The following is a 21,784-nucleotide window of genomic DNA, read 5'->3' as shown; positions in this document are numbered from 1 at the left end:
TTTAAATAATTGTTGAATTATAAATAATTGCTCATACAGCGACATAAACAGCTATAAATACCCGAAAATGAAGACGAAAGATTAGGCTAACTATCATTAACATGAGAAGAATACAGAAGATCACAAAATCATTCACGCTGCAGTAATCACCGAGCAGACTCACTAAACGTCTGCACAGTTGCAGACTCCGAACTGTATGATTCACGAGTGAAATGCAACAGGTATTCATAGAATTGCTGACAAGAAAAAGGAAACACTTCTGGAAATTTCGAGGAAAATTGCTCCCAGGACTACAAAAATGCGTTTTAATATATATGAACACAAACAAATTAGAAGATCACAAAATCATTCACGCTGCAGTAATCACCGAGCAGACTCACTAAACGTCTGCACAGTTGCAGACTCCGAACTGTATGATTCACGAGTGAAATGCAACAGGTATTCATAGCATTGCTGACAAGAAAAAGGAAACACTTCGGGAAATTTCGAGGAAAATTGCTCCCAGGACTACAAAAATGCGTTTTAATATATATGAACACAAACAAATTTTCATCGTATCATAAAGAACACAAAAGTAAATTAAAAAGAAAACAAGAAGTAAAAAATGGAAAAGCTAATGAAAGAATATGTTCTGTTAAAACAAACAAAAATAGAAAACGAGGGTCTAGAATTCCTGAAAACGTGTAATTTCTCCCGACAGGTCATACCTAGCCTTTTTTAACTGTTCTGAAGGCACAAACTAAGGCCTTCAAAAGTGGAACAGAAGAAAATAAAATGTTCCACATCCTTACATACCGTTTTTGAACAACCACGCAAATTAAGTGATCTCATACTGGAACCTGTTATTTACAAGTTCACCGTGGAGGGGTAAAAACAGGCAAACTTTTAAATTTGGGAAAAGAAAAATGATTGGAAATGTGGTCTATACTCAGTAGAAGAAAAAGATGTGCTTAATCATCCCAAGATGAAGTATATACTTCGTTCCAATTAGCTTTTTATAGTAAAAGAATTTCCAATAATACCTTGGATTACTTACATTAATAACATTATATAAATTGCAAGCATCTTTAACTAAAAAAAATCAGCCCTTGGCCCTTTCATTTCCATAAATGCAGTGATGACCATCCGCAGAAGCAAAATAAATATCGATTTCCCTATCTCTAAACTGAATTTACAGCTAAGAGAGTTTCGATTGCCTTTTTGTGTGCTCGTGTGTGTGTGATTACGGCAACGCCTCGAGGGCTAGCTACCTGAGGGCAGAGATGCCTTCCTGGAGGACTTTCTAAAGGAAATTGGCTCGTATACACGTTACACATGGGGAAAACCACGAAAACTCCCATGCAGCCAGCCCGTTAGCGGGATTCGAACCTCGGACAGAACTACCAGTGTTCAGCGACTTTACCGCTCGGCCGCCGGTGGGCCTATTTATGTGCTCGTAATACCGCTGATATAGTGCAGAGAGGAAAGAGAATCAGTACCTTAAGTATGAAGTCTCATTCTGCTTGATCCACTTGACTGCAAGATCATTGTAAAGGAATTTTGCTTGAAAAACTGCGCATTTACTTGAATACGGTGCTCAAAATAACAAACCGAAGATTAGACTTCAAGTAGAACTACCAATTCCAGACTGGAATTATTATTCATTTTAGTACACACGTAAAACAAAATTACAGAGCAATTTTCACCATTCTTGCCTTAATTCTAGAAATTTAAAAGTCTTTAAAGCAGCCCAATAGAGATATCGTAAAAGAGTGAACTTCTATTTAACTTTTCTAAAGTATCGCTTGACATCCGAAGTATTATTCCGATTCTTCGTATTTAAATTTCACAAATGGAAATGCTCTAAGAACAAAAGTAGACTCGCAACTAAGTGTCAACATAATACTAATAATACAAAGAATAGTTCTCTGTTGAGACATTCTCATATTCTGTTAATCTGAAAAAAATGTCAGAAGCAGGAGAATCGTAAGAAAGGAAAGGCACTTTTATTGTATTGTGTATACCTCAATTTCTTAATTTTATAGACTATACCAAAGCTATATTGGAGAGAAATTGCGAATTATCGCCAACAAGACGCCAAAAACTGTCATTAAGACTCGGTAGGAGGGCTTCTGCACATATCTCTGTTTCTGTCACTGCTGTTTTTACAAGTCAAATTTTAAAATCTTCAGGATTTAAAGCTCTATTAATATAAAACATGAAATAAACGCAAACACGAGTAAGCTTCCATGAATTCGAGAGAATAAAAAATTCAGCATAAAATTGTTTCATAAAATGCAATAAATAAATAAAAAAGATAAAAGAAAATCTGAAATCTGAATCAGATTTTAAATTACGTCCAAAGAGGCGTTCTTTTAACACTTTGTGTGCTACCTTTATTTATTAAATAATCATGTTCTTCGCACTTAAAACATAAAATTCAGTTCAAGAGCAATATCCCAAAATAATTTTAAATTGAGCATATCCTTTTGAATTTCCGATACATAATATCACGCGCTGGAGATAAAAATGTTTTTTCTGTACAAAGTTGCCATCGCTTGCTTTGAAATCCTTGAGTTTGCTAACCAAAAATTCGTTAAAGGTTTACAAAATATGAAATCGATAATAAAACAAATTCCAAATTTCAAATTTGGGTTTCCAGAAGCCCATATTCGCAGTAAGATTACGTCATTCAAAATTGGATGGCTTTAAGCACCGTTGCTTTATCACAATGAGAGAAACATACATACATTTATGCAGATTCTTCATTATTTAATTTTTTCAAATATAACACAGAACGATAATATTTGGTGGCAACGATTTGAAAAGTGATACTGCCTTTTAAAGTTTTCAACGCAAAATGCCAAAACGAAATTAATAGTCCTTCAGGGCCAATTATCCCTTTGGACTAATAATGCATAACCTTGCAAAAACATGCAACAGCTAAATTACAAATAAATACACACAAATGGTTATAATAAATCTTTCGATACATATATTTAATCGCAAACATTAAAACTTTCACATGCTTTTCAAACAACAAATTTGTCTGTAAATTTCAATAAACAGCACATTAAAATGCCCACGATATAAAGGTACCTGGTCGCAGGAATCTGAAAATTAAAATCACATCATGTCCAACTTTAAATGCAATTACTTAATGAATATGCAGGAATCGTTTACAGAATGTGTTTACATATTTTTTTAAACAAATTGCGGAGTATTTTAATTAATACTTAAAATGAAAAGTATCTTTGTAAGTGTTCGATCTGTTAGCTTTTTTCTGGGGGGGGGCGGACTATACGTCTGCGTCCTTATTTCCCATGGTAGAAGGAAAAGGCTTTTCCTAACATTTTTACTGATATTGATTCCCACACTTTCCACTTTACAGAGGCAATCAATCGTAATAAGTTTTACGGTTAAAAAGAGCTGTTTCGAGAGAACAAAAGCACAACATTCCTTAAGTAAAATTTTAGAAAATTTCGTAGGAATACGTTGAAAAAAATGTACAGTAAGACCCTGCTTAACGCGGGGGATACGTTCCATCAAAGTAGAGCGTAATGCGAAACAGCGCTAAACGAGGCTATCTTTACATGTAAATATTGGGGTTAGGGGAAGATGGCTAGGAAATTGGTTAGGTATTAAATTTAAGTATGTTTTTTTTTAATAAGAATAAAACCAAACATTTATTTCTTAAAACCCAAATTAATACCACATTATTATTTCTTGCAAAAATAAAAACAAAATATAAATAACAAAACGAATATTCTTAAAAAAAAAAACAAATAAAATTCTCAGTCATATTTAGTTAGCCTTCCGCGTTTTCAGTGTTCTGCCTTTTTGTGACAAAAGCATCTAATGTTGTTTGCCTTTTTCTTTTGCGTTGTTCTCTTAAAAGTTCTTCATAAACGGATAGAGCATCTCTAACACCACGCCTTACTTTTGAGCTCCTGTCAAAATTCGGATCATTTTCAATGAATTGATCCATTATTTCAGTTATGGTAGACAAACTCCTTTTTACAAACGCCATCGAAAGTTCTTTTTGCTCTTCTTCTGAATCACTGCCGTTAACATTTTTGTTTTCTTCTTGTTCAGTAAATTCCTTGAGCTCATCATTAGAAAGACTAGCCGCTGCTTCTTGAATTATTTCTTCGACATCCTCCACATTTACCCCTTCAAAATATGTCTGTACAATACCGCACCAAACAAGAAATACAAGTACACTCTTTCGGATATGTATTTGAAACCTATCGCTGCATAATATTTCGGGGAATCCCCGTATGCTGCGAGCGATTTCGTGGAATCCCCGGGTTGAAATAAAAGAGCGCTAAACCGAAACAGCGCTAAACGAAACAGCGTTAAGCGGGGTCTTACTGTATATGCAATATCTGTATCATTCTTCATTTTTTTAAGGAATGCATTAGTGATTTGCAAAGTGTGACTTGTTGCTTTGCCTTGATGAAGTTTCACTCTGTGAAAGACACTGGGATAGAGAAATTGGATTTGTTCTTTAAATATTGGACGTAAAACATTCTCTTTATCGAACTTTTTTTTTTTCAACTTTTCTTATTTTTAATTACCTATTGGAAGAGAATCCTTTGACAATCATGAAACCTTACAGAAACTTCCTTCGCATTGGCGGAACCAGGTATGTACAGTTTTTCCTTTTCGTTTAAGTAATAAATAGAGCTTTTTGGGCTACAGACATTTAAGTAAAAACATACAAGGGTCACAATGTATTTATCCCCTGCTAAATAGTTTGTTCTGCCTTGATAAACATACCTCGGCAAAAGCTGGAGGAATTATGATTTTAGCTTTTTTAAGTGGTAAATATTGTTGTGTGCGTACAGGTTCGTAATAGACTGAATGCACAAGCCCAATAAAAAGTTAATAAAATGTATTCTTATCACAAGAAATGTAACAAAACGCTGGAATTTTACTCAGAGATATTCGTACAGGTGTTCACAATATCAGGCAGTAATAATCAGTAGAACGCAAATACGTTAAATAGAACGCAATTAAACATATTTAAAGAGAAAGCTAATCAAATCTCACAGCGAATTCGCAACATTAACAACAACTGACTAAACAACTGAGCTGAGATATTGTCTGCTTGGCATTTTATAGCTTTAAATCGGTCGTGAGAAATTTCTAGTAATTTCTGCTTCTCGCGATTTCTGGAAAGCAAGAGAATACGGTTACAGCTAGCATAGTAGTTAATTACATTATTCAAATTAAATATAGATTACCGAGATAAACTTTTATTCAATATTAAATTTACGTGCTCCTGTATTTTCACTTTTCCCGCATAGCTTTCTCTTAAAACTCGTCTCGCGCTACATGAATAAATAATTTTAACTATAATTCTACTAGCATTAGCTACAGCTTAGTTTCTACAGATGTATTTAAAAACTTTGCAACTGATTTTACTTCAGCGGATTTTCTCTTGTTACCAACGATTTAACTTTAGAAGTATTAAAAACAGTATCTACCATTTTCAAGTATTCGTATAGTTTTTGAATTATGGAATAGGAATATTTCTTGCCAGAATTTTTATCCCAAAACATCAGCTTTTTTTTTTTTTTTTTTTTTTTTAATTCTTTATCAAAATTGTTCTAAAAATTTGTAAACATCTCTATATACACTGAAGTGACAAAAGTCATGGGATAGCAATATGCAAATATACAGATGGCAGTAGTATCACGCAGAAAATGTATAAATGCGAAGTGCTTTGGCAGGGCTTTCATTTGTGATCAAGTTATTCATGTGAAGAGGCTTTGACGTGATTATGGCCGCACGACGAGAATTGACAGATTTTGAACGCAGAATGGTAGTTTGAACTAGAAGCGTTGGGTCATTCCATTTCGGATATCGTTAGGGAATTCAACATTCCGAGATCCACAGTGTCAAGAGTGTGCCGAGAGTATCTAATTTCAGGCATAACATCCCACCATGGACAGCGCAGTGGCCGACCACCTACACTTAACGACCGAGACCAGCGACGTCTGCGTAGAGTTGTCAATGTTCACAGACAAGCAACACTGCGTCAAATAACCGCAGAAATCAATGTGGGACGTACGAGGGACGTGTCCGATAGGACAGTGAGGCGAAATTTGTCTTCCTTGGGCTATGCCAGCAGAAGACCGACTCGAGTGCCTTTACTGACAGCACGACATCGCCTGCAGCGACTCTCGTGGGCTGGTGAGCATATCGATTGGTCCCTAAACGAATAGAAAACCATGGCTTGGTCAGATGAGTCACAATTTCAGTTGGTAAGAGCTGATGGTAGGGTTCGAGTGTAGCGCAGACCCCACGAAGCCATGGACCCAAGTTGTCAACAAGGCACTGTTCAAGCTGGTGGTGGTTCCATAATGGTCTGGGCTGTTTTTACATGGCATGGACTTGGTCCTCTGGTGCAACTGAACCGATCATTGACTGGAAATGGATACCTTCAGCTACTTGGAGATCACTTACAGCCATTCATGGACTTCACGTACTCAAACAACGAAGGAATTTTTATGGATGACAATGCGCCATGTCACCGGGCCACAGTTGTTCGCGATTGGTTAGAAGAACATTCTGGACAATTCCAGCGAATGATCTGGCCACCTAGATCGCCCGACATGAATCCCATCGAACATTTATGGGACATCATCTAGAGGTCAATTCGTGCCCAAAACCCTGCACCGTCAACACTTTCAAAATTATGGACGTCTATAACATAACATAACAATAGGGGCGCTTCCTTCTTATGAAAAGAAGGAAAGGAGTTTAGGCAAAATTGCCCATTACTCTTCCGCCATTTGATCATTTAAATCAAGGGATTTAAATGGTAACTCCCGTAAAAGGTAAGTAATAAATAGATAAGATCTCAAACTGACACCAAATCTATAGTATCAGCAAAAGATCCCATCTCCAAGTTCAAGGTGTCGGCTGGATAATTTCTTTAAAAAAAAAAAAAAAAAAAAAAAAAAAAAAAAAAAAAAAACTCATAGGGCGTCTTAATGCTTGTTTCTTGTGGTTTCATATTCACCTTACCTGTAGGTGTTTAGTATACATCAGAAACCCTATTATGCCAGAGAGCCCTTTGTATAAAAGGGCTTGATCAAAGGTAACATAGGGAAACCCAAGGAATTTGTTTCTAGGGACAGAGAACACCGGACATCGTCCCAGAAAGTGAAAAGGTGTTTCCTCTTTTTCTCCACAAGCTGGGCAGACAGGAGATTCTACAAGACCACATTTGTGGAGATGCTTAGCTAGATAAGCATGTCCAGTAACAATTTGAATTACCTGGCGTAAGTTAGTTCTACTGAGGTGTATGAGTTTACCTGAAAAGTTAAGTGTACTGAGCACCAATTTAGAATGAGCACAGTCTGGTAGTTTAGACCATATATCATCATGTTTGTTCTTTATCCAGCTTCTTACTTCTTTTTTAACCGTTTGATATGAAACTGGGTAAAATGGTTCTGGGCCAGACATGGGTAGTTGCGAAGCATCTTTAGCTACTTTATCAGCTAGTTCATTTCCAGCAAAATCACAATGACCTGGGACCCAGACTAAACTAATAGTATTATGGGCCTGAGCCAGAGAATTGAGATCTTGAGTACAGTTCAAAACACAGTTTTGTAACTTGACACGATTAGCCAGGGCAAGGATGGCTGATTGGCTGTCAGAGAGAATATATATATACTTATCAACTGTATTTTTAGCTAAGAGCTCCCTGGCGACCATACTGATCGCCAGAACCTCGGCTTGGAAAACAGTTGTTAATTTACCAAGGTATAGATGAAATCTAATGAAATCTTCTTCAGATCCCTTGGTTCTTATAATAGCTCCAGCTCCAGCTCCAGTGAAGTTGGATTTTGATCCATCTGTGTAACATTCAATTGATCCTGTTGGAATTAGGTCAATTAGAGATTCTATCTCATTCCTTTTTGGTATATGAGTTGAAAATAGTTTATCTGGAACTATTGTTTTAGTAATTGCATCTTTGGGCATATAGATTATAGGGATCTCATTGCCCAAGTCCAGACATATGTCAATGTGGCTTTTCAGGTGGCTTTTATGACCAAAACCTGTCCTTTGGCACCATGTGCCATTTTTATTCAATCTATACATGGCTTTAATTGCTTCTCCGCTCAAGAATAATTTCAAGGGGGAATTTGCAGTAAAAATTCTAATGCAGCAGTAGGGGTACTATTTAAAGCCCCACTAATGCTTAGGCAAGCAAGTCTTTGCACCTTTTGTAAAATGTTTAAATACGTGCTTTTGTTAATAACATTAATCCAGACCACGCATCCGTAAGAAAGCATTGGCCGGACTATGGCAGTATAAATCCATAGAGTAGATTTTGGGTTAAGGCCCCATTGTTTACCAAAGATTCGCCTACAAAGTACTAGAACATTTGTGGCCGTTTGTGCCTTTTCTTTTATATGGGTGATCCATGTAAGTTTACTATCCAGGTAACATCCTAGGTATTTAACGCATTCTTTACGCCTAATAATCTGGTAACCCAGATATAAATCTGCCAGTTTCCATTTCCTTCTCCACGTGAAAACTATGACCTCAGATTTTTCAGCAGAGAAAGAAAGGCCATTTGTATCACCCCAGTGTGGAGCTTGATTATGTAGGGTTCCGATATCGAAACCCTGTAATAACACAATAAGGTCATCTGCATAAGCCTGTGACATGCCAGGTTCCTCCCGTAGAAGTACTAAGAGTGAGTCGAATACCAGGTTCCACAGGAACGGAGAAAGAATACCACCCTGCGGACACCCTTTAGTAATATCTCTCTTTACTTCATAGTCAGCGAGACTAACACAGATATTCCTGTTTTTAATCATGAAGATGACCCATCTAGTTATCATAGGGTGAATATGACTTCCAGTAAGGGCCTTATGTATTTTCTCGAAACCGATGTTATCAAAGGCTCCTACAATATCCAGTAGAATCCCAATGGCAAAGTGTCCGTCTATAATTGCTTTTTCTATTCTCCACACGAGTTGGTGTAAGGCCGACTCAGTATGGACGTCTATAGAGGCAGCATGGCTCAATATTCCTGCAGGGGACTTCCAACGACTTGTTGAGTCCATGCCACGTCGAGTTGCTGCACTTCGCCGGGCAAAAGGAGGACCGACAAAATATTAGGAGGTATCCCATGACTTTTGTCACTTCAGTGTATGTATCTTAAAAAGTTACTGTAAAAAATTCTTTAATTTTCAGTTGTCGCCCTTTTATGAGAAATAAAATTAGCCACGACAGATAATTCCACTGTTTTAATGGAAACCTTTTTTTAAGTCTAGTTTATTAATTATTTAATCTTTCTTTTTTAAAATCTAGTTGCTAAAAGCAATATTCCGGAAACCGTGTTATTCATGTGCAGGCTTTAAATCTGAAGAAATAATGTTGGTTGTTTGTTGTGTCTGCTTGTTCAGAAAAATATTATTTGCATGTGGTTTTTTATGACACTTGCATAATAGACCACAGTGTATATAGTGCAGCGTCATAAGAAAGAGATAACACTTTACCAAAAAAAAGGGGGGCAAGAACCATCAAAACACTGGGTTATCTTTCCGTGTTTGAACGCATTTACAGCTAAAACTAATAAACAGAATGAAAATATATATTTCCTATACAAACCGTGAAAGCCTTAGAGAGATGAATTCTGGGGGCGGGAGTAGGAATATGCAGCACCAAAAGTCACCGATAGGAGAGATTTCGGCTATGCTATCACCAACGCAACTAGGAAACTTGAACAATTTAGGTAGATTATGCAAATTCCCTAGTGCGTACGTGACAGCAGCGCCACTTATTCCTGTCAAAAAGGGTAGAACTAACGTTTTACACTCGACGATGCCTTTAGTATTTCTGCTGAACGTTTTGGCTTGTACATATATTGCAGCTTATACTCTGTTATTTTACTCTTCGGGTTTACCTTGCAATATTCAAGGATTATGGGTTTATAGCATCTCCACTTTCGTCTCTCAGTTTTTGATTTCAATTTGGGTACTTATACGCAGAACTACTTACATGGTGTGGTGTTGTGTGTGTGGTGTATTTAATTATGGCAAAGCACACTAGGGCTATCTGCCTAAGGGGAGGGATGCCTTTCGTGGAGGACTTTCTAAGGGAAAGTGGCTCGTATACACGTTACACATGGGGAAAACCACGAAAACACCCATGCAGCCAGCCCGTTCGCGGGATTCGAACCTCGGACCGAACTAGTGTTCAGCGACTTTACCCCTCGGCCGCTGGTGGGAAGTGCCCCAATATTATTGAGCCGCACACATCGCGCTACATGCGATAATCGCGAAATATGCGTCGTACCTTACCCAAGTGGGCTTTAATCAACTCCATTGATTTCTGTATATGCATTTTTTATTATTGAAATATTAATAAAATTTTGTGATATTAGTTTTCCGCGGATTTTATGTATAATCACCCTCTATTACGGGAACTTATCATCAAGTTAAATTTTTCCTAAACAACTCTCATTAACGGATAATCTGCTTGTTCATTAGCTAATTAAGTTCGAGTGCAAGAGAATTACATGCTTAAAACTTTCGTTTCGCAGTATGAAGCAAAATATTTCATGATAAATAAAAGGTGTAATAATTTGGGTTCAATTAAAATACAGCTGCTTTACCCTCGGCCAACAGAGTCCACCAGCGGTCGAGGTGTAAAGACGTTGAACACTGGAAGTTCGGTTCGAGGTTCGAATCTCGTGAACGGACTGGCTGCACGGCTCTTTACATGGTTTTCCCCACGTGTAAGATGTACACGAGCCAGTTTGCCTTAGAAAGTTCTCCACGAATGCATCCCTCCCTTTAGACAGATCGCCTTTTAATGCTTTGCCATAATCAATTATAATTATAAATCAACCCATTTAAAGTATTCTGCCATAAAAAAAAAAAAGTTTTATCTCGGAGTAAAAAATGTAATTGGAGCCCCTGTTTTAATGGAGGCTCCAATTATAATTTTATAATTTCGGTGTATATTTTTTTACAAGAAGAATTTTAATGTTGTGGTTATATATATAATTAAGACAGACTGAATACTTTAAGACTAGCAAACTGATTTTGTCAAACCCAGCATTTACTATAAAATTTAATTAGTTTGTGTGATACAGAATAAAGTAGTTATTTGAGTAGAAAAACGTGACACTTTCTGATTCATAGTCTGCTGGGATCATAATTTACTGTAGCGGTGGGGCTGGTGAATTTTCTGGTGCGTAAGTTGAAAAGTGGTTAGGCTGTGCCAAACACAAATTATGTACTTAAACAAACATAATTTACCGTTAATTATAATTAAAACTGTTAATTATAATTATCATCGAAAGGTTGTTCTGATTATTCTCCAAAGCAATGCCCTTTCCATTTTAGCTCAGAACAGAAAATGGCAAAACAGAAAATGGCAGATTTATAAATTTAGTGCTCCTTAAGTACACTAGTGAAATACTGAACAAGTAGATATTTAAATCAGACAGCAATAAATCAAAGCAAGTGATAAATTACAAGCAAATGTTTCCTATCTAATGAGTGGCAGAGTTCACAGATTCCTTTTCAGATGAAACGTAGCTATGGTTTTACTTCGCTTACGATGGTTCGCTTTACTATGGTTTTACTTCGCTTACGATGGTTCGCTTTACTATGGTTTTACTTCGCTTTTGTGAGACATTAGAAAAAGCTGTCTGTTTCTGCATCTTGTCGGTACATATGTGTACCGACAGAGAAGAAAGGGTTAACAGAAAGGATGCTATACTGGAGAATTTTCTATGATCCCACACAACGTCGTAATCAGTCTTTTTCGCTAGGAAAGATGTGTGGGCATACAGATTTCTGAGACTATTTTCTTTCATTAAGATTTGATCTCGGCTAGAACTAGTAGTGCTGACTGGTATTATCCAAAAGGCCACTAATAGGTTGCTTAAAGGAATTCTCTTTGTTTCACATTTTATTATTAACAAGTATCGCTTTTATGCTTTATTTTCGGATCTAAATTTTGAATTTTTGTTAGATAAGATTAATAGTTATTACCGAGAGAAACAGTTTCGTTTTAAATCATTAGTTTTTGACTAATGATTCTCGTAATGGCAATAGCATAGTTTAACGCAAATTATATTTTGCTTCGTTACCGTTACATAAAATTCCAAAGGTTATGGGGATGATAAATACTAAGTAGAGGGTACTCCACAAAAATGTAACCACTTAACATATATGGTAATTTAAAGAGCAAACTCATATACGTTAAAGCGTTCCAGATTTTGGTTGAAATGACGCTGCGTGAATCCAAGAATATCTGCTCTTGTTTTCAGGTAAATCTACATTTCATTTATACTTCCTAGATGATATATAGTGGATAGTGAAGCCTACTACGAGGCCGATGGGTCCTGTTTCGAATCCCTTTAATTGTCTGTCCCTCCATAGGAGATAACGGAGGTCCACCTTTTAGGTGCTTCCACCATAAAGTGGCCACCACTTTCGGCCTTAGTAGTGGCCAAGACTAAGTCGGCTGAGTGCCCGCCAATGGGGGAGGGAAGAATCGTCTATAGGGAATGGCTAAGGAGCGCAACTTTGAATATGGGCCACAGACCAGCCAATTTAACTCCGAGAACGTACACAAGATTCCCCAAAAGTGAATGTCTGGAGTAGTGTCTCAAAACTGGGCACTATGGGGCCATTACATTTTATGACAACTCTGCTACTAACGAAAGGTACTTCAGTATGCTGCTCAGAATTTTACGAAAAACAATAACCCATATCGTATCTTGCAATCAGATAACTTTCAATGAAATGATTCATCAGCCCACTACGCTATACTTAGTCACTTTAAGTCATTCACTAGTCATTATTTAAAATAAGCACTTCCTGATCATAAAGACCCTTCCCTCATTTATAATCATAACGTGTGCCGTCATCACCGAGCAATGGAAATTAAGGAATTTCATCAAATTTGAAGATTTAACAATCTTTCCCCCGCAGACGTTACCATGGTTACAAACAAGAAGGCTTAAATGTTTTTAGAATGCCTATTATAAAGAAAAAGACTATACGGTGTTGTGGCTTGATTCAAAGTTACTGGCTGGAATATATAACAAATTGACAACAATTGACTAAAGCAACGCTGCTACTCGCAACCGGGGTATGAAATTTTTAAGACGGGTAACTGAGTGAGTGTATATATATATATGTTACCGTGAAAGACCGAAATTAGAGTGCCGACTTTCACTGGAGAATGTCAACATTCACCAAATGCGTCGGTGAAAGATCGAATATTTCTTTACATTCTTGTACATTCGGACCCTCACCAGTGTATGTCGACAATCACAGATATGCCCTGGTGTAGGTCGAAGAGAGAGGAGTATATGTACAAGCTGCCATTCCAAAAGGAAGTGTTCCACAAATGAATGCAGTTGTAAAAGCAAGGGCCTCTTGTGCAATTCAAAATGTCATAATAGTTTAAGTTGTTGCAGTAAATAAGATTTGAATCACATAATTTAGTAAGTTTTTTATTACTGTTATTTTATTTTCTCATTTAGAACGTACTGTACAATTCAGTAAGTTTTTAACTTCTATTACTTTACTTTCTCATTTTGAATGTATTGTGTGTTTTAGGTTCTCATGTTCTTAAATTCTTATTTCAAGTCTCAAGTGCGTTTATTCGCGACTGAATGACGGAGAAGAAAATATAATATTGTTATATGTTTAACATTCACCATTAGTACATGGTGAATGTCGACATTCACCGGTGTAAGTCAGAAATAAGAGTATTTGGAAAATATTTCGGACATACACCAAGAGACTATGTGAATGTTAACATTCACCGGTGAAAGTCGACATTCTCCAGATTTCGGTGTTTCACCGTAACATATGTATGTAATAGGTTCTGTAGTAGAACGCAGGTTGCAGGCTGTTGTATCCGTAATGAACAACTAGAATTTTGATGCCGTAGAATGCTGAAACGCCGATCCACAAAGAAAAGGAAATTTGTCAGTCAAGGTATAATTTAATTTAACTTTTATTTCAGTAAACATGTTGTGGCCACAAACAAATTGGCACATTTATTGTGCCAATTTGTTTGTGGCCAAAAGCTTACATTTTTGATAGATATGCAGTAAAAACAAGGAGCAGACAGACAGCAGTTCAGCTAAGCGGTGAAAGCAAGTGCGTTATGATCAAAGTGAAATCTTAATTCAGACTGAGTTAGTTTTAGTTTTCAATGCCTTTTGATTGGATGGTTAATATTGCTGTAAAATTACTATTGGCTGTTTGAGTTTTAGTTTGATTTACATCATCAGAATTATGGAAGAGTCATATGACATAGATTTTTCTCGAAATGCAGTGCAAATAGAAATTACTATTTTTAGAATACAGAAGGGAATTAATTTTCGCTGCTAATTTAATCTCTTACATATTCTTTATTTTTTCTTACATTTACGCATATATATGTGTGTGTGTGTGTGTGTGTGTGTGTGTGTGTGTGTAAGATAAAAATATATGAATCAGAATTATAATATAACTATAAACATTAATTCTTCCTCTCTATTCTAAAATCGTAATAACTTCTCTGCATTGCGTCATTCAAATTAATCATGCGATCTTCCGTAACCGTTTATACCAGATGCCTCTTGACGACCAATCACCGAATTGCAAACAAAAACTTTTCGCGTGCTTCCATCTTGCAAAACTACGCACTTCAGCTTTTGCTCTCTACTGTGCTAAGATGTAATTTCGCTGGCTTGCTTTCTATCTCAACAATATCAAAAATGTAAATCTTCTGTGGCAAGGCACGACTAGAGTGCCAAGTGATTGTGGCCACAAATATCAAGTTGCAAATAAAAATGGAATTAAAACCGCCTCGACTGCCAAGTTCTTTAGAAATTACCAAGTTAGCATACTACGCAATCAAAATCTTCTTCAATATGGGTCTAATCACGCATCTACAATGTTCCGTCTTTTCTTTGCTTTTATTATGACATATATATATTAAGAAAATATATATACAAGTATATATAGTTTTGTGCTGCCGATTGCAATAAAAAAGAGAGAGGCACAACTACATATTGTAGCAGTCAAATATACAAGATTTAAACGTTCTATGACTAATCGTTTTTGAGTTATAAATACATATGTATGAACATCACGAAAAAATCCCTTTTGAATCCATTTTAGAATCCGTTTAGGAAAAAAAATCCTTTATTCTGTCCGTACGTACAGATATGCAAAAAAAAAAAAAAAAAAATCGTTCAGATAGTTCAAGAGCAGTCAAAATGGAATATGATTCTTTTACTTCGTATAAGGAAGTAAAAATTATTATCGCAAACCATTGTTTACGTACCGTGAATAACTGCGAATTTATTCCGCATATTAAACTACTTAAAAAAAAAATCTGAAATGTTTCAGATTTTAAATTACGTCCAAAGGGGCGTTTTTTAACATTTTGTGTGTTACCTTTCTTTATTAAATATCATGTTCCTCGCACTTAAACCATAAGATCCAGTGCAACAGCAATATCGCAAAATAGTTTTAAAACGAGCATATCTTTAGAATTTCCGATACAGAGACTCACGCGCTGGAGATAAAAATGTTTTTTCTGCACAACGTTGCCATTGCTCGCTTTGAAATCCTTGAGTTTGTTAATCAAAAATTCGTCAAAGTTTTAAAAAATAGGAAATCGATCATAAAACAAATTTCAAATTTCAAATTTGGTCTTCCACATGCTCATATTCGTTGGAGGATTACGTTATTCAAAATTCGATGACTCTATGTACCGTTATTTTATGACAATGTGAGAAATATACATACATTTACGCAGATTTTCACTATTTAATTTCTTCAAATATAATGCAGGACTCTAACATTTTATGGCAACAGTTTGAAAAGTGAACCGACATTTATCCGTCCGACGCAAAATGCCAAAACGAAACTAATAGTCCTTCGGGATTCAAATCCCTTTGGACTAAAAACGGGTGAATTATTGAAATACTTTTCTGTTTGCTGCAGCATTGATTACTCTTCATTCCTGAATTCTTTTTCAACTCCTCTCGGATTAACAATGATTTTGTGCTCACCGTGGAACTCGCGCCCAGTATTACCCTGCTTATTTAGCTAGTTTATAATTAAACTTGTGCTAGTTGAGATAAATAAGATTAACGTTTAGGCTGCATATTATTTTTATCTTTGGTCATAATCTTATCTTGATATTATTCCCTTAAGGGAATAATTTATCATTCCCTTAAGTTTCTATGGATGGCTGAGTAGCCTTAGGTATTCTTTATTATTGAATCTATAGTTAGTTACTCTTTTGATTCAGGTTTTATATCATTTTCTGCAGCAAAATCATTCACTGTGACTTTTTAAGTTAAACAAACCTCTATAATTTAACAGCAGCCGAATAAGACAAACCTTTACGAAGTTGTTTATCAGAGACCGTTTCCTTTCTTTCTTGGCAGGAAATATGTCATTAATATTTATAGTCTGTCATCCTACTTTATTTACATGATCGCGAACTGAATTTCAGTGAATGGATTATTTCGTTGCATGGGTTATATATATGAAAAATGATTGTACGCAAGCAGCTTTCCACAAGTCTCGCGTTCGAGTCGTTGTTTTTAATAGTATTAAATTTTAAAAAAATACAAATTTCTGTTATGAAAAACAGGAAAATATATTTTATCCATAATATTTCTCTTTTATGTACTTAACCCTTTTTTATTTTCTCTGACTCTGATAGGATATTTCAACTCCTACTTCATGTCTGAACATTCGAAATTCTCCAATTGAATTAGTTTTTAAATTTTTCATAGCTTTACAATTTTCTCAAAGTTTTGAAAATTATACTAAAGTAACTTTGAAATGAAACGATTAATCTGTATAAACTTGTATAAGCTGTATAAACTCAGTTCAGAGTGTAAGGATCTTAAGTTTTACTAACGTTTATTTTATTTTAAATCTTTACTATCACTTCTTATTTTCTACTTCCGGCCAGAATTAAAAGCTTTAACTTATTTATGCAAATTTGTCTGGCGAACGCCAAGTACTTAAGTTGTGGCTTTTTGACAAGCGAGAGAGAGGAAGGAGTTAGTAGAAGCAGGCCGCTTGCCTTAGCAGTTTTACTCGGTTGCTGGTTGCCTTCCAGGCCAGAGGTTTAATCCTCTTGATAATTTTAAACGTATCGTAGTGTTAACAGTTCTCTGTACTACATACGACTTCCTGTTAATATACGGCCAATCTTCTCGGAGGCTCTTGTTTATTATTCCAAAGTTAAGTTAGAGTTTAGTTAATATTTTTATATTCTTACGTTCAGACCACAAGTGGTTGGTCTCTGTATTCCGAAGTCCGGAAATTATTGTAAAGAGTGAAAAATAAAGGGTTTCGTATACCCTTTCTGTGTATCTTGTCTACTTCCCACATTTATTGAACATAGCTTTAGTAAGCTCCCTGTTCCGAGTCAGGTCTTTGCATGTTCCCAAAGCAAACAAGGAGAAACACTGAACCTGATAAGAGTATAAATAAATTATTGCATTACCATTATTTTGTTCGCTTTCTTGACACAATCCTAGTGGCCTCAGTGTCCTTCTTGACTCTCTACCATGAATACTCTCTTGCCTTCGTGACTAGTATCTTATGGTGTCGTTTCTCTCCCTGGTACTCTTCTAATAACCTTGCTTCCTTTCCTGCTGTGTCCTTCATGGCTTCTTCTTAATTCTGACTTCCCTTTTTGCTTTTCTTTTCTCCCTTTTCATGGTCAAGATGCTTTTTTTTCGATTTACTATTGATGTCCTGTTTTCCTTTTATGACTCTCTTCTGGTAACAACGTTCTTATTTATTATTCACTCCTGATGACTTCTCTTCCTTTGACTTGCTGATGGTAGTTCCTCTTTTTCTAGAATCAAACACCTGGCGACCTTCATCTGCTGCTTGAATTGCTGTCCTTCTTACCTTGCTCTGAGTACCTTGCTTCTCTGATTCTCTTCCAGCGTCCTAGATCTCCTCCGTTATATCCTGATTGACTGGCTGCTTTTTCTGATTCGGTATCTACCCTTCCATATGCCTTGCTGATAGCCACTATCTCGTTGAGTCTCTGCTTATAGCTTCACATTTCTTCACACTTCGTTGATGCTCTATGTCTAACGACATAGTATTCCTTTCTGATTCACTTCCAGATGGCCTCATTCTGCTTTCGGAGTCTTTACTGATGTCCTCTGCCACTTCTTACTCACTTAAAATAGCTTTTCTTTCCTTTCTGTCAAGTAACTGATCTTGGACTGCTTAATGACTAAACTCTTGCCGGTCTTCCTAATCTCTATGACTTTCCTCTGGTAACCTAACTCGTCTACTTGCCTAGATCTTCTGTTACTTCACACTAAATCCTTATTCGTTACTGTTGGCCTAACTCTCTTTCCTCACTTGCCTCGAGTATCATTGCTCCCCTTCCTAAATCCCATTTTTGACTCCACAACTCATCTGATGCTCCGTTGCACTTCCTTGCTGTCTTTTAGTAACATCGATCCTCATTCTTGGCTTATTATTCCTGGAATTGCTCCCCTCCTTACTCACTCCATACGACTCATTACCCTTCCTGATTCTCTCATAACCGCCTTGATCCCATTGTGCATTCATTTCTCGCGACTTTGCCTTTACTCCTGATTCCCATTTGGTCGTTTCATTCTCTTTCTCGTTCCATCCGTGGTGTCTTTTTCTAATTAGTTTTCTGTTTTGAATAATTCTTTTTATGGCTTGCTTCTGAAGGTCTTTTCCGTTTCCTGACTCACATCTGATGGTTTTCATCCATTCTTGACTCGCTGCTAGTATCCCTTGCTCTCTTTTACAGTAGATCTTTGAGGCCTTCTCCGCTTTCTCAATCATTTTAAGCCATGACTCTTTTCAGACAGTAAAGTTCCCGTTCTTGACTCGCTGTTAACGGTCTCATTTTTTAACTCATTTCCATTTACTTATTTCCCTTCATAGTCACACCTAGTGACTTTGATCCTGTTTCTGATAGCTATTCTGGTCTGGTTCTCTATCTTAATCGTAACTTAATTTCTCTGATGGATTCATCCGATTAAAAATGTAGATTCATTAGAATTTTTTGGAGAACGAGACGTGAAAAATATGCAGTACCCTTGCCAGGACTTGAACCCTGGACCTCTCTAACATGCGTCAAGTATGTTTCCAATTACACCACCAAGGCATGCTGAAAAGAGGGAGAAAATATCTTATATAGTCACACTTTTAAAGGGCGACTGAGGATTAGGGAACCCAGTCGACATATCCTGCTTGTGACGAATTATCATCCTCCACCTTTTAGTTCGGGAGCCACTTGTAGAGTCCTCGGAGTTTTTTTTTTTTTTTTTTTTTTTTTTTTTTTTTTTTTTTATGCTAGAGATGTCAAAAATGTTCAGTGCCCTCGCCGGGACTCGAACCCTGGTCCTCTCGAATACGCATCGAGAATGCTTCCAATTACCACACAAAAGCATGTTCAAAGGAGGGAGAATATATCCTTATAAAGGTATAACGTATTCAGCCAAGTTAAAATCCTTAGTCAATTTGTAGGCTTTTTATGACTTAGATTATAATTTCAATGTTCCAAAATCGAAAGCATAGACAGTTAGAATTTTCCTTCGCCAGCATCAAGCGGCCCACTCAAAGAAATTTTGGAGATAGGAGCAGTAAGGGCCTACAGTGAAAATGAGGATATGCTATTTCTTTAAAGAAATCATAATACTGACGCTGTATATGTTAGTATTCTATCTCATCATCAATCTTTTATAAGTTTCCAATATATTAAAACTTTATACCTTCACTATATACTTTCGCGCATATTTGTTTCATAAATCTGAAAAATTTAAAAATAAAAAGATTTAATTTATAATGAAAGAAGTTAACATAAACTTTAAAAAGAACTTTTAAAGTTCAATATACGTATTAGAGAATGTATACTTCCATTTATTAATCGAATCTCATTATTTTAACTTAAGTAAATTGTTATTATATACAATATTATTATATAGTCTTTTATTTACAAATTTTACAGTCTTAAATGCTATTTCGTTAAAATATAATGTAAGAGCATAAAATTTCTAATACTTTTTATTTATCCTTCTGTATTATTAATTTTAATTCATGCTATTACTATTTTAAGTAATCTTGAATATAGTAATACAAGGAAATTCAAAAACTGAAATTGTTGAAATTATCTGTATTTTCTATGAATAAAATAAAACTGGTTTAGATTTTTAAAAATCCAAATTTTTCTATGAATAAAATGAAATTGGGTTAGGTTTTTAAAATCCAAATTAAGTTACATTTATGGCGGTTATTAAATAAATATAATTATCTTCTCAAATGAAAAGTTATGAATGTTAATGAGACTGAATCAGTGTCTATATGAAGACAATATTCGTATGTGCTTTGTCACGCATGCGACGACGAATATTCGGGCCGTTAAGAGGGGTGGGATGACACGTTTTGGTACTAAGAAATAGTAAGTTTCTCAGTGATGTCTTTGGCATTATAAAAGAGATAAATTGCCCAGTAATGCCTTTAACAAAAGTCATAACTTCAAGAAGTGTTTGAACTGATGATGATAATCTTAGTGATTTTTAACATAACTGCCACTAAAGCCACTCGATGTCAAGGGGATCAAAGATCAATGATTCCGAAATTCCTCTGATATTATCTTCAAACTTAGTGAATCCAAGGACTTAAAATGCAATAGAAAAACTAAAAGTCTGTGACTAATTCAGTTTGAAAATTGTGCTAGAGACGGCAAGTACACAGAATATTTTTTAAATCTCAACTATGGAGAAAATTCTCGAACAGCTGTACTTTTAAATGATGAAGTAATGAACTATAATATTTACCTTTGAAAAAGCTCTACAGTCCTACTTCTATACATGTATTGCCTCACTGTTAAATTATGTTTCTGATATTTTTCGTAATGTTCATGAAGTTCATTGTTGCAGATTTTTATGATCTAGATCACGCAAGCAATCTAAGCCCTAGTTTATTGCTATAGATTTATCGCTTATTGCTGTAACGTTATAAATTTGTCTGCAATTTAAGGAGCATTTTACAATAAAAATTTTAAAGAATTTTCTCAGATATGTTTTTTTCTAGCATAATTCATGCATATACGATATAAGACAGAAAAGTAGTAAGACATACCATACAAAAGTCTGTGAGAGAGATTCATAAATCCACGTTATCAAAATAGTTCGACTGAGAGATTGAAAAGGTATCAGATATAAAGTTACTGTACTTTATAGCTGTCTGGAAGTCATCTGGTGTGATAGCCTTCAGCTAGTTCGTCACGGCTGCTTCAATGTTGTTCCCTTTTCACCACAGCCGTAGTCATTCCTTAAAATATCTTTTTTGAAGGTTCAATTAATTACAATTAATTTTGCCTGCCTTTTCACTTTTGCCCTGAAATAAGAATTTAATTTTCGGCGCAATCGATGTGGCCCTGTATACTATTATATAATGACGCTTCATGTGGAATTTTAGTATGAGGCTAAAATGCTAGTTAGGTAGACTAATATCAGATGAGTAGAGAGGTTGTAATGTAAAAACCATTAGACTTCAGAAAACTGGAAAACTGGAAAAAACTGGAAAAATCAACACCCCATTTCCCGGGATTGAGCCACTGATCTTTCAATTGTTAGCTGGGCGTGCTAACCACTTCTATAATTCGATAATTTCTTAAAACAGAACCAATGAAATGGCCTTTATAGTTTGCTATTAAATTATAACTTGTTCATTTTGCTGTTAGATTATGGCGTGTTATTTTAAACACCTTTCTCTAA

General features: G+C 35.8%; 1 protein-coding gene across 1 annotated transcript in view; it reads left to right on the top strand.

The window, feature by feature from the left end:
• Nucleotides 1-21,784, top strand: part of LOC118190274 (iroquois-class homeodomain protein IRX-6-like) — a 230,849-nt gene that overhangs the window by 162,449 nt on the left and 46,616 nt on the right. The window lies entirely within an intron of this gene.

Source organism: Stegodyphus dumicola, chromosome 5, assembly GCF_044657685.1.
Source record: "Stegodyphus dumicola isolate Sdum_Otavi_A_Nest chromosome 5, ASM4465768v1".
Lineage (NCBI taxonomy): Eukaryota > Metazoa > Arthropoda > Arachnida > Araneae > Eresidae > Stegodyphus > Stegodyphus dumicola.
The sequence above is the reverse complement of the archived record's forward strand: the minus strand, read 5'-3'. Positions and strand labels throughout refer to the sequence as shown.